This window comes from Cricetulus griseus, chromosome 9 (genome assembly GCF_003668045.3).
Source record: "Cricetulus griseus strain 17A/GY chromosome 9, alternate assembly CriGri-PICRH-1.0, whole genome shotgun sequence".
In the NCBI taxonomy this organism is placed as follows: domain Eukaryota; kingdom Metazoa; phylum Chordata; class Mammalia; order Rodentia; family Cricetidae; genus Cricetulus; species Cricetulus griseus.
The window spans coordinates 8,219,184-8,232,901 of record NC_048602.1 but is presented as its reverse complement, the minus strand read 5'-3'; positions in this window follow the sequence as shown (position 1 = coordinate 8,232,901).

The following is a 13,718-nucleotide window of genomic DNA, read 5'->3' as shown; positions in this document are numbered from 1 at the left end:
GTCTGTGTGTGTGTGGTATTTCTGTGTGTGTGATGTGTGTGTGGTATTTGTGTGTGTGTGTATGGTATCTGTGTGTGTGTGTGTGATATGTGTGTGGTATTTGTGTGTGTGTGGTGTGTGTATTTGTGTGTGTGTGTGGTATTTGTGTGTGTGTGATGTGTGTGTGGTATTTGTGTGTGTGTGGTGTGTGTATTTGTGTGTGTGTCTGTGTGTGTGTCTGTGTGTGTGGTATTTGTGTGTGTGATGTGTGTGTGTGGTGTGTGTGTGTGGTGTGTGTATTTGTGTGTGTGTCTGTGTGTGTGTCTGTGTGTGTGTGGTATTTCTGTGTGTGTGATGTGTGTGTGGTATTTGTGTGTGTGTGTGTATGGTATCTGTGTGTGTGTGTGTGTGTGTGTGTGATGTGTGTGTGGTATTTGTGTGTGTGATGTGTGTGTGGTATTTGTGTGTGTGTGGTGTGTGTATTTGTGTGTGTGTGATGTGTGTGTGGTATTTGTGTGTGTGTGATGTGTGTGTGGTATTTGTGTGTGTGTGTGGTGTGTATTTGTGTGTGTGTGTGTGTGTGTGTGGTATTTGTGTGTGTGTGATGTGTGTGTGGTATTTGTGTGTATACTTGTACGTGCTCAAAGAGGGCATGGGCTCTCCCAGACCTTCAGTCCCAGTCAGCTGTGAATCGCCTCCTGTGGGTGCTGGGAACCCAAATTCAGGTTATCTGCAAAAGCAGTACTCGTTCTTCAGCGCCGATCCATCTTTGCAGCCCCTGCATTAGTACCTGAGATTCTGGTGTTAGCCGAGTTTGTTTGTTGAACAGGCAAAGAATTGACTGTCTGAGGGAGACGTGTGGGGAGGGGCTTCACTGAGGCAGGCTGGCATATCTCTGAGTTGGGAGTCTGGCAAAGCTTTTTATGAGGCCGCTGGGTCCACCTGTCTTATCATCTTGCCTAGTTATTTGTCCCTGAGCGGGTCATTTCCTTCTAGCCTTCCTCACAAGAAAGGAAGCAACCCTGGCAAGAAGCCCATCTCAGCTTTCTCTACCTGCCTGTATATTTTTTCTAACTTTCCCTTTGCACCACTTTTCTACGTATAGAATGTACAGAGTTGTGTGAAATGTCAATGGCTTGTTCAACAACCATGAACATTACAGGGCAGAATTTTGGTTCTTTCCAGTTTGCTATTCCTAAAAGGTCTGGGGCTCTGGAGAGAGGAGGGAAGGTAAGAATTTTAATGAGTTAATTAATTAATTAATTAACTTTAATTAGCCCCGAGGCTGGATTCTGAGATACTGCTGCTGAATGATCACTGAACATGATCCAACTCCTGTAGTTGGCTGACAAGTCTCCTAGTTGTCACTTATTGCCTGGTGAGATGGCCAAGCCAGAGTTTGACCCCAGAACTCACATGGTGGAAGGAGAGAACTACAACTTCTCCATTTGTATCTTGGTTGGCATTGAGTGCATAGGCACATGTGTGCAGGCTCGCACGCGTGCGCGCGCGTGCACACACACACACACACACACACACACACACTTGTGCCCATGTGTGCACATACACACAGATTTTTTTTTTTTTTTGAGACAGGGTCTCTCTGTAGCCCTGGCTGTCCTGGAAATTTCTGTGTAGACCAGGCTGCCCTCAGACTCAATAGATATGCCTGTTTCTGTCTTCTGAGTGCCGGAATTGAAGGCTTGGCCACCATGCCCAGTTACAAATCTTTTATTACTAAGACTTTCCCTTTAACTAAGAGCTCCTTGTCCACGATGCCTTAAGATATTAACTTTACACTGAAAATTGTGCAATAACCAGCATGCTTGGGTTAGGCTGACGTCGTTAGTCTGCTTACTAACCCCTTAGGGGTGATTCAATGTCAATGAAACGTGGGTGGTTGGAACAGGCAGTCTCCAAGCAGGGGCCTATCCTTGAGTGAGGAAAGGAAACTTGCTGGGTTTTAGGTCTTAGTGGATTCTTTCATGGTTAGGGATGGAATTTGTCAATTCCCTAGCTCTCCTTTGCTCTATCACTGACCCAACTCTTAGCCCCTCTCTGGTGGGTTCTACACAAGTGTTTTATTGCTTATCCACACCCCCAGGTCCTCTGGGGGATTCTAGGCAGGGGCTCTACAGCTGAGCCACGCCCCCCAGCCCCTCACTGGGGAATTCTAGGCAGGGGCTCTACAGCTGAGCCACGCCCCCCAACCCCTCACGGGGGGGGGGATTCTAGGCAGGGGCTCTACAGCTGAGCCACGCCCCCCAGCCCCTCACTGGGATATTCTAGGCAGGGACTCTACTGCTGAGCCACGCCCCCCAACCCCTCACGGGGGGGATTCTAGGCAGGGGCTCTACCGCTGAGCCACGTTACCAGCCACTCCCTCCCTTTTTTCTTTTTCTTTTTCTCTTCCTTTCTTCCTTTCCTTTCTTCCTTTCTTCCTTTCTTCCTTTCTTCCTTTCTTCCTTCCTTCCTTCCTTCCTTCCTTCCTTTCTTTTTTTCTTTCTTTCTGGAGTCAGGCTTCTCTGTGTAGCCCTGGCTGTCCTAGAACTCACTCTGTAGACCAAGCTAGCCTCAAACTCAGAGATATGTCTACTTCTGCCTCCTGAGTGTGGAGATTGAAGACATGCACCACCACTGTCAGGCTTACAGTTGGATCTCATGGAAGCATTTTCTCACTTGAGGTTCCCTTCCTGCAGATAAATTTAGCTAATCTAACAACTCTAGGGTCAAGTCGACATAACCCCAGCAGCACAAAGATGTTAAGCTTTGTTACATGCTTTTAGACCCGTTATTTCTGGGTTTGATGGCTTCAGATCTGTTGAGACTGAACCAGCCTCCTCCCCAGCACCACTGGATTAGATGTCATGATATCTTATTCAGTAGTGTTTTGCACGTTTTATTTTTGTTCTATGTGTATGAGTTTTTTCGTGTGTGTGTTTTGCATGTGTGTCTGGTGTCCGTGGAGGTCAGAAGAGGATGTCAGATCTCTTGGAACCGGAGTTACAGGTGGTTGGTAGTTAGTTGCCTGATATGGTGCTGGGAACCAGACCTAGGCCCTCGACAAGAGCAGCAAATGCTCTGACCCATACATACCTTCCAGTAACTGGATTTGGCCCATGATTTTCTCTTCTGAATAGCCTGACTAGGCTTCATGCCTAGTTATGTTTTTATTTAAAAAAAGGAAAAGAGAAAGATTCGGGATAGGGCATATTGACTAGTTTATTATATGGGCCCCGCAGAGTAGAGAGACCAAGAGAGAAGAGGAACAGGGGTAATGGCTGACCGCCATGGCCAGCGCCATAGAGGCAGAGAGAGCGCATAGGTGAGAGAGAGCCAAGAAGAAACAGAGAAGGAGAGTAGAGAGGAAGCAGAGAGAGAAATTGGAGCTGAGGTTTCACGCATGTCCGCATGTCCGGAGTCGGTGACATGGCGATGACATAGCACGTTTTCTTGCACATGCCCTGAGTATTGTCAGGGGGCTGAAACTCTGAGCCCAGGCTTCTGGCCCTCCAGCTCAAGTTGCTGCAGTGAGAGATCAAAAATAAGCAATTTCTCAAACTGGGTATGGGTGCACATGCCGGAGTTTTGACTTGGGAGAGATGGGATCTCAATGTGTTTAAATTTGCATTTCCCACATGGCTAGGAATGTTGAACTTTTTTTTTTTTTCGAGACAGGGTTTCTCTGTATTGCTTTGGAGGTTGTCTTAGCTCTGTAGACCAGGCTGGTCTCCAACTCACAGAGATCCGCCTGTCTCTTCCTCCCAAGTGCTGGGATTAAAGGCATGCACCAACAACGCCCAGTGGGAATGTTGAACATTTAAGAAAACATTTATTGGTCATTTGTGTTTCTTCACTTGACAATTGTCTGTTCATTTTAGCGGCCCATTAATTTATTGGCAGTTTTGTGATTTTGTGGCTGAGTGGTGGCACACGCTTTTAATCCCAGCACTCAGGGGGCAGAGGCAGGCAGATCTCTGTGAACTTGAAGCCAGCCTGCTCTACAGAGTGAGTTCCAGGACAGTCAGGACTACAAAGAGAAACCTTGTTTTGAAGATTAAAAACAAAACCAAAACCAAAAACCAACCAAAAAACCCCCGAAAACAAAAAACATTGCAGTTCTTTATATATCCATACATTTATCTGTGCCTGGTTTACACACACACACATACATGGTACATACACACACACACACACACACACACACACACACACACACACCACACACACACACACATACATGGTACCTGCACATACACCACACACACACCCACAACACACCCCACACCCCATCCCACATACAAATACCTGCACACACCACACACACACACACACACACACACACACACTTTTTTTTTATCCATTATTTGAGACTGGGTTTCACTGTGTAGCCCTGTCTGTCCTGGAATTCACTCTGTAGAAAAGGCTGGTCTCAGAGATTGACCTGCCTCTGCCTCCCAGTGCTAGGATTAAAGGTGAACACCACCATGCCAAGCTATATTTATTTATCATTATATGAATACATTGAACATAGATACTAATATAAATGCAGGTGCTTGTGTAACATCCCCTGAAGGTCTAGTATCTTGTTTGCTTTCCAAAAGAGCAGACCAAAAGCAACTGAGTTCACTTCTGACTGCTTTTTGTGGTACCAAGGATTGAAGTAAGAGCCTTGTGCAAGGTCTTGTGCTCTGTCACTGAGTTACATCTAGAGCCCTTTAAAGCATAAAACAAGGCAGGGTATTGGTGGCCCACGCCTTTAACCCCAGCACTCGGGAGGCAGAGGCAGGCAGATCTCTGTGAGTTCAAGGCCAGCCTGGTCTCCAGAGCGAGTGCCGGGATAGGTTCCAAAGCTACACAGAGAAACCCTGTCTTGAAAAACAAAAAACAAAAAAACATAAAACAATTTGAAATGGTCTTACTAATAGCCAGGGCTAACCTTGAACTCTAGACTACATAGCCAAGGCTTGCCTAGACTCTGGGTTTGACCCAGCATCATTAAAAAAAGAAATAAAAACAGAGACATATGAGAGATGTCAATATACAGGCCAGAGACTGTCCACGGAAATGGTGACAAAGTCATCTGAACCCTCAGGTTAGAAGCTATAGGAGCAGCCACACCTGAGGACCCTTGATGGTGAGAACGCCATCCAGTCTGTGTGGCAGCAGCAGAGCAGAGGGCAGACAAGCACAGCCTCCGAGGCTGTAACTTCAGACACTAATTTAACCTGGAGCTATGGTTTGACTCAGGGACTGTGGGGAGTCTTTCCAACTCTGTCCACCTCACACCGGAATCGCCACCTAGTCTGACAGGGATTTGGGAAGCCCAGGCCTTGGCTGCATCTCAGCGGAGGGTTCCGTCTTTCTCTTTGCACTGTGTTCACTCTGAGGGTGGCTTGCCTTTGGTTTGCAGGTGCCAGGGACGGCTTTGGGCATTCAGGGAAAGTGCCTGTGCCCAAAGCCACACCCCCAGCCTTGGTTTCACCGACTTCCACTTAAGAATGAGTCTGAGGACAGCCAGCAGCCTGTGGAAACTCTAGACTTTCTGAGACACCTCGGCGGCGTAATGTGGTGGGTTAACACCCAGGGGCTGCTGAGGAGGAAGACAGGAAGGGGTGAGAACAGCAGGTGTCAGGGTGGGCAGGAGGGGGAGGGGTATTCTCTGGTGTGAAAGTAGCTTTTCCCAGGTGTCATGGGGGGTCTCAGCACTCCCTGGGGTGGAGGCAGGAGGATCAGAAGTTTGAAGTCATCCTTGGCTACATAGTCAGCTTGGTGCTTGTCTGGGACACATGAGACCTTACCAAAAGAGAGTTAGGGCAGAGAAGGGGGCCTATGGAGAGAGAGAGAGAGAGAGAGAGAGAGAGAGAGAGAGAGAAGAGAGAGAGAGAGAGAGAGAGAGAGACTGCAGATGGCCTAGCAGTTAAATGCCTGGGCAAGTGTGAGGACCTGAGTTCATTTCCCCAGAAACCAATATCAATGCTCTCTCTCTCTCTCTCTCTCTCTCTCTCTCTCTCTCTCTCTCTCTCGCACACACACATGCACAACATATATATACACACATGCATAGCACAGAGGCAACTGTAAAAAGAAAAGAGTAACGGCTGGGCATGGTGGTACATGTCTTCAGAGGCAGGTGGATCTTGGTGAGTCTGAGGCCAGCCTGGTCTACACAGCGGGTTCCAAGACACCCAGGGTCAGTGTACATAGGGAGACCATGTCTCAAAAAAAAAAAAAAAAGGAAGAAGGAAGGAAGGGAGGAAGGAAGAGAGAGCAACAAATGCTGAAATTAGAACTACCATATACTCCATAACACACCCAGGTACATTACAGGGGCAAGAGGGGGCACACATGTACAGTACTATTCCTGAAACTAAATTATGGAGTCAGCTGGCATGCCTGTCATAGGTGGAATAAGGAAACTGTGAAATATATACATCGCAGCATTTTATTCAGGCACAAAGAAGAAAAGAAATCATGCCATTTGGGGGAAAGGCAATGTCAGAAGGCAACCAAGAGGAAACGTGGCTTCATTCAGACCCACATTGCAGCCTGGAGAGATGGCTTGCCAGCGAGCAGTAGAAATCCTTCTACTCTATTAGAAACTGGTTTCAAATAGTAAAATCCTTCAGGTAGGTGTGGTGGCTCACACCTGTAATCCCAACACTTGCCATGCTGAGGCAGGAGATTTGCTGCAACTTGGAGGCCAGCCCGGACTACATAGTAAGTTCCAGGTTAGCCCGTGCTGGTGTATGAGATCCTAACTCAGGGGACAAAAACCTTCCTCTTAAAAACAAAAACAAAAACAAAAACAAGTCAATGGACTGGAGAGATGGCTCAGTGGGTAAGAGCACTGGCTGCTCTTCCCAGGGATATGGGTTCAATTCTCAGCACCCCACATGGCAGCTCATACTGTCTGTAACTCTGGTTCCAGAGGACCTGCCACCCTCACACAGACATTCATATAGGGAAAGTACAAATTCACATAGAATAAAATTTAGAATAAATTATAAAAAAGATAAAACTAAAAAGCCAAGTTTTTCTTTGTTAAAGCAAATCCAGCAAGTTCTTAAAATAGGAATTCTTGAAATTCGGCATAAAATCAAATGGTGTTATTTTAAGGTGAACCACTTAGAACCATGACCAAACCAAAAATAGAATTTGCCTGCCACCCAGACATTCTTCCCTGTTAGCTCACTCAGTCTCAACTCTTCTCTCCACAAAAATTAACTAAGGACTGACTTCCCTCATAGTAACCTTCAGACCCCTCTTCTCAAAAGTATTTGTACAGGGGGTGATACTCAGGGCCTTGTTCTTGTCAGGGCTCCAGCTGCTCCCTGTAGGATTCTAGGCAGGGGCTCTACCACTGAGCCACGCCCCCAGCCCCTCACTGGGGGATTCTAGGCAGGGGCTCTACCACTGAGCCACGCCCCCAGCCCCTCACTGGGGGATTCTAGGCAGGGGCTCTACCACTGAGCCACACCCTAGCCCCTCACTGGGGGATTCTAGGCAGGGGCTCTACCACTGAGCCATGCTCATAGTCCTCACTGATAGATTCTAGACTTGTGCTCCACTGCCGAGACCCATACCCCCAACCACAGTGTGACATTTCAATACATATGCACAGCATGTCATGAGTAAATCATGCTAATTGGCACACCCATCACCTCAGGCATATATGGTTTTCTTTAACTCTGTGGAGGCAGAGAGGAAGGGATGCAGAGTCCCTTCCCCATGACTTTGCCAGCAGTGTCATCCAACATTAGAATTTTTGATGGGCTCAGGTGACAAGGCAATTGGAACCTCAGAGAATTTTTTTTTTTTTTTTTTTTTTTTTGGTTTTCCGAGACAGGGTTTCTCTGTAGCTTTGGAGCCTATCCTGGCACTCGCTCTTATAGACCAGGCTGGTCTCGAACTCACAGAGATCCACCTACCTCTGCCTCCCGAGAGCTGGGATTAAAGGCGTGTGCCACCACTGCCCGGCCTGACAAATCTTTACCTTCTTCCCTTCCTTCTCTCTCTGTTTTTAAATTTTAAGATTTATTTATGTATATGAGTGCTCTATTGTCATGGATGAATGTATGACAGAAGAGGGCATCAGATCCCATCGTGAGCCACCATGTGGTTGCTGGGCATTGAACCCAGGTCCTCTGGAAGAGCAGTCAGTGCTCTTAACCACTGAGCCATGTCTCTAGCCACCCCCGTTTTTTTTATTCTTTTGAGACAGGGACTCACTACGTAGCCCTGGCTGGCCTGGAACTCTTTCTGTGGAGTAGATTGACCTTGAACTCACAAAGATCTGCTTAGGATTTAAAGGCTGACACCACCCCGACCCACACCTGCCTCCCTCCTTTAGGAAATCTTTGGTTTCATTTCTTGATTATGCGTATGTGTGTTTATGTGTGTTGGGGGGGTCCCTGCACCTGAGTGCTTACAGATTCCAGAAGATAACACCAGATTTCTAGGAGGCGAAGTGACAAGCAGTTGTGTGTGCTAAGGACCCAAACTGGGGTCCTCTGTAAGAGCAGGTGTGCACTCTTTAATGCTGAGCCATCTCCCTGGCCCCACTCATCTTTCTTCCTTTTTATTTCTTATTTTCCTTTTTGTGACAAGTCTCATCCTGTAGCTCAGGCCGGCCCTGAACTTTTTCGCCTTCTGCCTCCATCTTCCCAGCCCTGGGCTCCTGGGATTGCAGGCATTTCTATACCCAGCTGTATTGTGCTTCTTTCATTAGGCATCAGTATGTATTCACACAGAATGTTACATACCTGTGTGTGAATTCTCATGCATTATGTCCACTTACAAGAGGTTGTTTCATGCTTTTCAATAGTTCTACTTTAAATTTGTTATTATTATTGTTATTATTATTACATGACGTTTTTGGAGACAAGGTGTACTTAGCCCAGGCTTGGCTCAAACTCCTGGTTCTCTTGCCTTATTCCTCTGATTGCTGAGATTACAAGTGGGTGTGTAACACCATGTCTGGCTCCTCTTTTGAGAAGCAGGTATTTCTGCTGCCGTCCCCCACCCCGTGTGTGTGTGTGTGTGTGTGTGTGTGTGTGTGTGTGTGTGTGTGTGTGCATCTGTGTGCCTCATCCCATGTGTGGAGGTCAGGGAACAACTTCCTGGATTGTGCTTTCTCCTCTCCCGTGTGGGTGCCAGGGATGGGGCTCAGGCTGTCAGGCTTGGCTAAAAGCTCCTTTGTCTGCTGAGCCATCTCACTGTATTGAGCCCCATTTGTATTGCTTTTGATATCTGGCAGAGCTACCTTGTTTGTTGCCTTTTACTTTTCTTTCTTTTTTAATATTTTATTTATTTATTATGTATACAACATTCTGCTTCCATGTGTATCTGCACACCAGAAGAGGGCACCAGATTTCATAACGGATGGTTGTAAGCCACCATGTGGTTGCTGGGAACTGAACTCAGGACCTCTGGAAGAGCTGTCGGTGCTCTTAACCTCTGAGCCATCTCTCCAGCCCCGCCTTTTACTTTTCTTCATCCCCCACCCCCCGCCATGATTTGTCATGATTCACCTAAACATGAACTTCCTGGCCATGTTGTCTGGTTGTCGGAAATACAAACCCCTGATCACCGCCATCCCCGCTTTCTTTCTTCTCTCTTGCCGGGGGTGGCGCGACCTTGACCGTCTCCTCCTCTTCCTCCTTCCCTCCTCATTTCCTTTTGTTTTCGTCCATGATACCTGTAATGGCATAGAGATGAGTTTGTGAACAACTGAGGGGCCAGGACCACTTTTCTCATTGCTTTAATCCTTGGACTCCTGTTGCCACCTGGTGACCATTTTATGCAAAAGCAGATTTCTAGAATTCGAGAAATTCCCATGGCTCCAAGCAGTAAACATGTATCACATGCATTTTTTAAAAAGTGGGTCAAGTATTCACAAGTAGCTTACTTGGGTTATTTTGATTGAAAGACACTGTCCAGATCTCCAGGCATTAGATAGCTTGACTGGTTCTAAAAGATCCCCACGTGAGGGTCTCAGTCCCACCCCTGGATGACAGTACTGGCTCTCCTCTGCCAGAGACCAATGTAAGATGGTTGGTTATTTGTTTCCACGGCCTCAATTCGTGAGCCTTAGTTGAGTTCGTATTGCTGTGAAGAGACACCATGGCCATGGCAACTCTCATAAAGAAAAGCATTTAATTGGGGCTGGCGTGCAGTTTCAGAGGAGTGGTCCATGGTCATTACGGCAGGAGGCACAGTGGCATGCAGGCAGACATGGTGCTGGAGCAGGAACTTAGAGCTCTGCATCTGGTTTCCCAGCAACAGGAAGAGACCATGCATGAGCCACTGGCCAGGCCTGAGCATCAGAGACCTCAAAGCCTACCTTCAGTGACACCCTCTCTCCAACAGCAAGGCCATAGCTCCTAATGGTGCCACCCCCTATGGGCCTATGGGAGTATTTTCTTCTAAACCATAATACCATGTCTTCTAAGAAGAGAGAATACGTGAGGATGAGGGGCAGGTTCCCAGGATTGGTACTGCAGTCTGAGAGAGGATGGCTACACCCATTACCTCAGCCAATGACACTATCCCTCAGGGACTGGTGACCGTGCCTGCCTCCAGCATCTGGAGACAAAGAGAGGGACATGTAAGTTTCTCTGGATCATAAGAAATAGAATTGTTGCCGGGTGTTGGTGGCGCACGCCTTTAATCCCAGCACTCGGGAGGCAGAGGCAGGCGGATCTCTGTGAGTTCGAGACCAGCCTGGTCTCCAGAGTGAGTTTCAGGATAGGCTCCAAAGCTACACAGAGAAACCCTGTCTCAAAAAAAACCAAAAAATAAATAAATAAAATAAAATAGTTGTATGTGTATGGGTGTTTTGCCTGCATGTATGTCTGTGGGCCACCAGCATGCCTTGTGCCTATGGAGGCCAGAAGAAGCTTTGGATTTCCTGAACTGGAGTTACAGTTGGTTGTGAGCCATCATGTGGGTTCTGGGAATTGAACTCGGCTCCTCTGGAAGAGCAGTCAGTATTCTCAACTGTTGATGTATCTCTCCAACACACACACACACACACACACACACACACACACACACACACACACACACACCCCACACACACTCACACACATACAAATATAATAAAAAAGATACAAATATTCTGTGCACCAGCCCTACAATTCTTCCTACTTTGTGTTGAGTTAGTCTTGGTTAGATGACTTAAGAGTGTCTAAGAACAAATCAAAGAATTCAGAGGCAACTAAAGCAGGGAAGGAATCAAGGAGACACCGCAGGTGACTCGCTAAGAGACTCTGCCATGACGGAGAACTTCCCGAAGCATCAGGGCCAGGCGCCACTGGGAATCCCTCAGAGCCTTGTGAGATGCACTGTGGTCAGCACACTGTGCGGACGCTCATCTCTAGGTGCCCGTCCATTCCCTTTCCAGACTGTTCCTCTGTCAGGGTGTATACGGTTTTTTGTTTGGTTAGTTTCTTTTTGAGACAGGGTTTCTCTGTGTGGCTTTGGAGCCTATCCTGGCACTCACTCTGTAGACCAGGCTGGCCTCGAACCTCACTCTGCCTTTGTTCCAGCAGCAGCAGCAACAGAGCCCCGAGGGGCCTAAAGTCTAGAAGAAATGTCCTGGATGCCTACAATTCAAACGACTCCTTTTTTTTTCTTTTTGAGACAGGGTTTCTCTGTGGCTTTTTGAGACAGGCTGTCCTGGCACTCGCTCTTGTACCAGGCTGGTCTCGAACTCACAGAGAGATCAGCCTGCCTCTGCCTCCCCAGTGCTAGGATTAAAAGCATGCGCCACCACTGCCCGGCCGACTCCTTTCTTCTAAGGTTTGAATCTAGGCATGGTGGCTTTTGTCTATAATTCCAGAATTCGAGAGGTTGAGGCAGGAGAATTGCCTCCTGCGTTACACATAAGGACTTCTAGGCTAGGCTGGGAAAGAAAACTAAGCAGATAAAACCACAAGACACCCTCCAGGCTCAGGGAGCTATGCAGGAGAGGAGGCAGAAAGACTGTAAGAGCCAGGAGGGATGCGTAACAAGGAAACTCTCTTCCAGACACAACAGGACTGAGGCACAAATGAACTTCAGAGTCCATTGCGGCATGACAGGGCCTTCACAGGTTCAAGCAAGACATGCCTCCACATGGAGAAGGGAAGTGAACTAGCCAATGAACTGTCTGTCATTGATACCTGCTGCCAAAGGAAAAGTCAGTCTTCTCCAATGGCGTCTCACTGGGTATACCCATCGTACCCGAGGGCGGGCCACACGCCCAGCTGAGCTGGCCAAAGCAAAGTGAATTCAGTGGTATTTTTTGTGAACTTTAGTTTTATTTTGCAATGTTCTGGGATATATTTTTTTTGTCTGGTTCACATCATGTGCACATTGACCACTCCCCACACACATGCAAACACGTGCACTACACACACATGAAAATGAAAAAAAAAAAGGGGGGGGGTGAACCGCACTTACTCTTTTTTTGCTTTTTTTTTTAAAAGATTTTATTTATTTATTATGTATACAACATTCTGCTTCCATGTCTATCTGCACACCAGAAGAGGGCGCCAGATCTCATAACGGATGGTCGTGAGCCACCATGTGGTTTCTGGGAATTGAACTCAGGACCTCTGAAAGAGCAGTCAGTGCTCTTAACCTCTGAGCCATCTCTCCAGCCCCCAAACTGTACTCACTCAATAAATGCCATTGTCACAGGTCACTCAGAACTTCATGGGATCCAAAGAGAGTTCAGCATTGACGGTGAGCAACAGGATCCTCTCAGGCTCATTAATTACAGTAGATATACTTAATATTCGTTAGATTGATGTCTGACATTATTTAAAACATCAATCCAGCCAGGCGGTGGTGGCGCAGGTCTTTAGTCCCAGAACTCGGGAGGCAGAGGCAGGCGGATCCCTGTGAGTTCGGAGACCAGCCTGGTCTACAGAGAGAGTGCCAGGATAGACTCCAAAGACACAGAGAAACCCTGTCTTGAAAAACCAACCAACCAAACAAACAAACAAAAAACCATAAATCTAAATGAGTGGTGATGGTGGACGCCTTTAATCCCAGTACTGACGAGGCAAAGGCAGCAGATGTTTGAATTTTGGGCCCCAGTTTCACTATATATAGTGGTAGCCGCACTCCTCCTAACTCAATCTCACAGACACCTGCTTGGCTTTGCCTCTCCTTTGGATGGATTAAAAGGCTTGTGCTACCATGCCCAGCCAAGTTTATTTTCACTTGAGAAATTGCCCTCTTTCTCACCATGGGCAATGTTCTTGGTCTCCGATGACCTACCTCTGTTTTAAAATCGACATGAGTCTTCTTTTGACCATTGTGAAGAGGGTCACTTTGAATCTGCTAGAGTACTTATCTTTAACGCGTTTTCTGTAATTAACACATAGTTTGGTCTGACTTATTTTCAAATCTGGCAATCTATACTTTAGGCATTTAGTCCATTTATAATTCATTATAATTCAAGACTAGTGGTCCTGTTAGGAAACGTGTATTGAAATTTGTTTCCTATCACGTTTGAGGATGGAAAAAAAAATTGTGTAAATACGAAACAACAAAAAGTGACTCTGAGGAGCTGGAGAGATGGCTCAGAGGTTAAGAGCACCGGCTGCTCTTCCAGAGGTCCTGAGTTCAATTCCCAGCAACCACATGGTGGCTCACAGCCATCCGTTATGAGATCTGGTGCCCTCTTCTGGTGTGCAGATATACATGGAGGCAGAATGTTGTATACAGAATAAATAAATAAATAA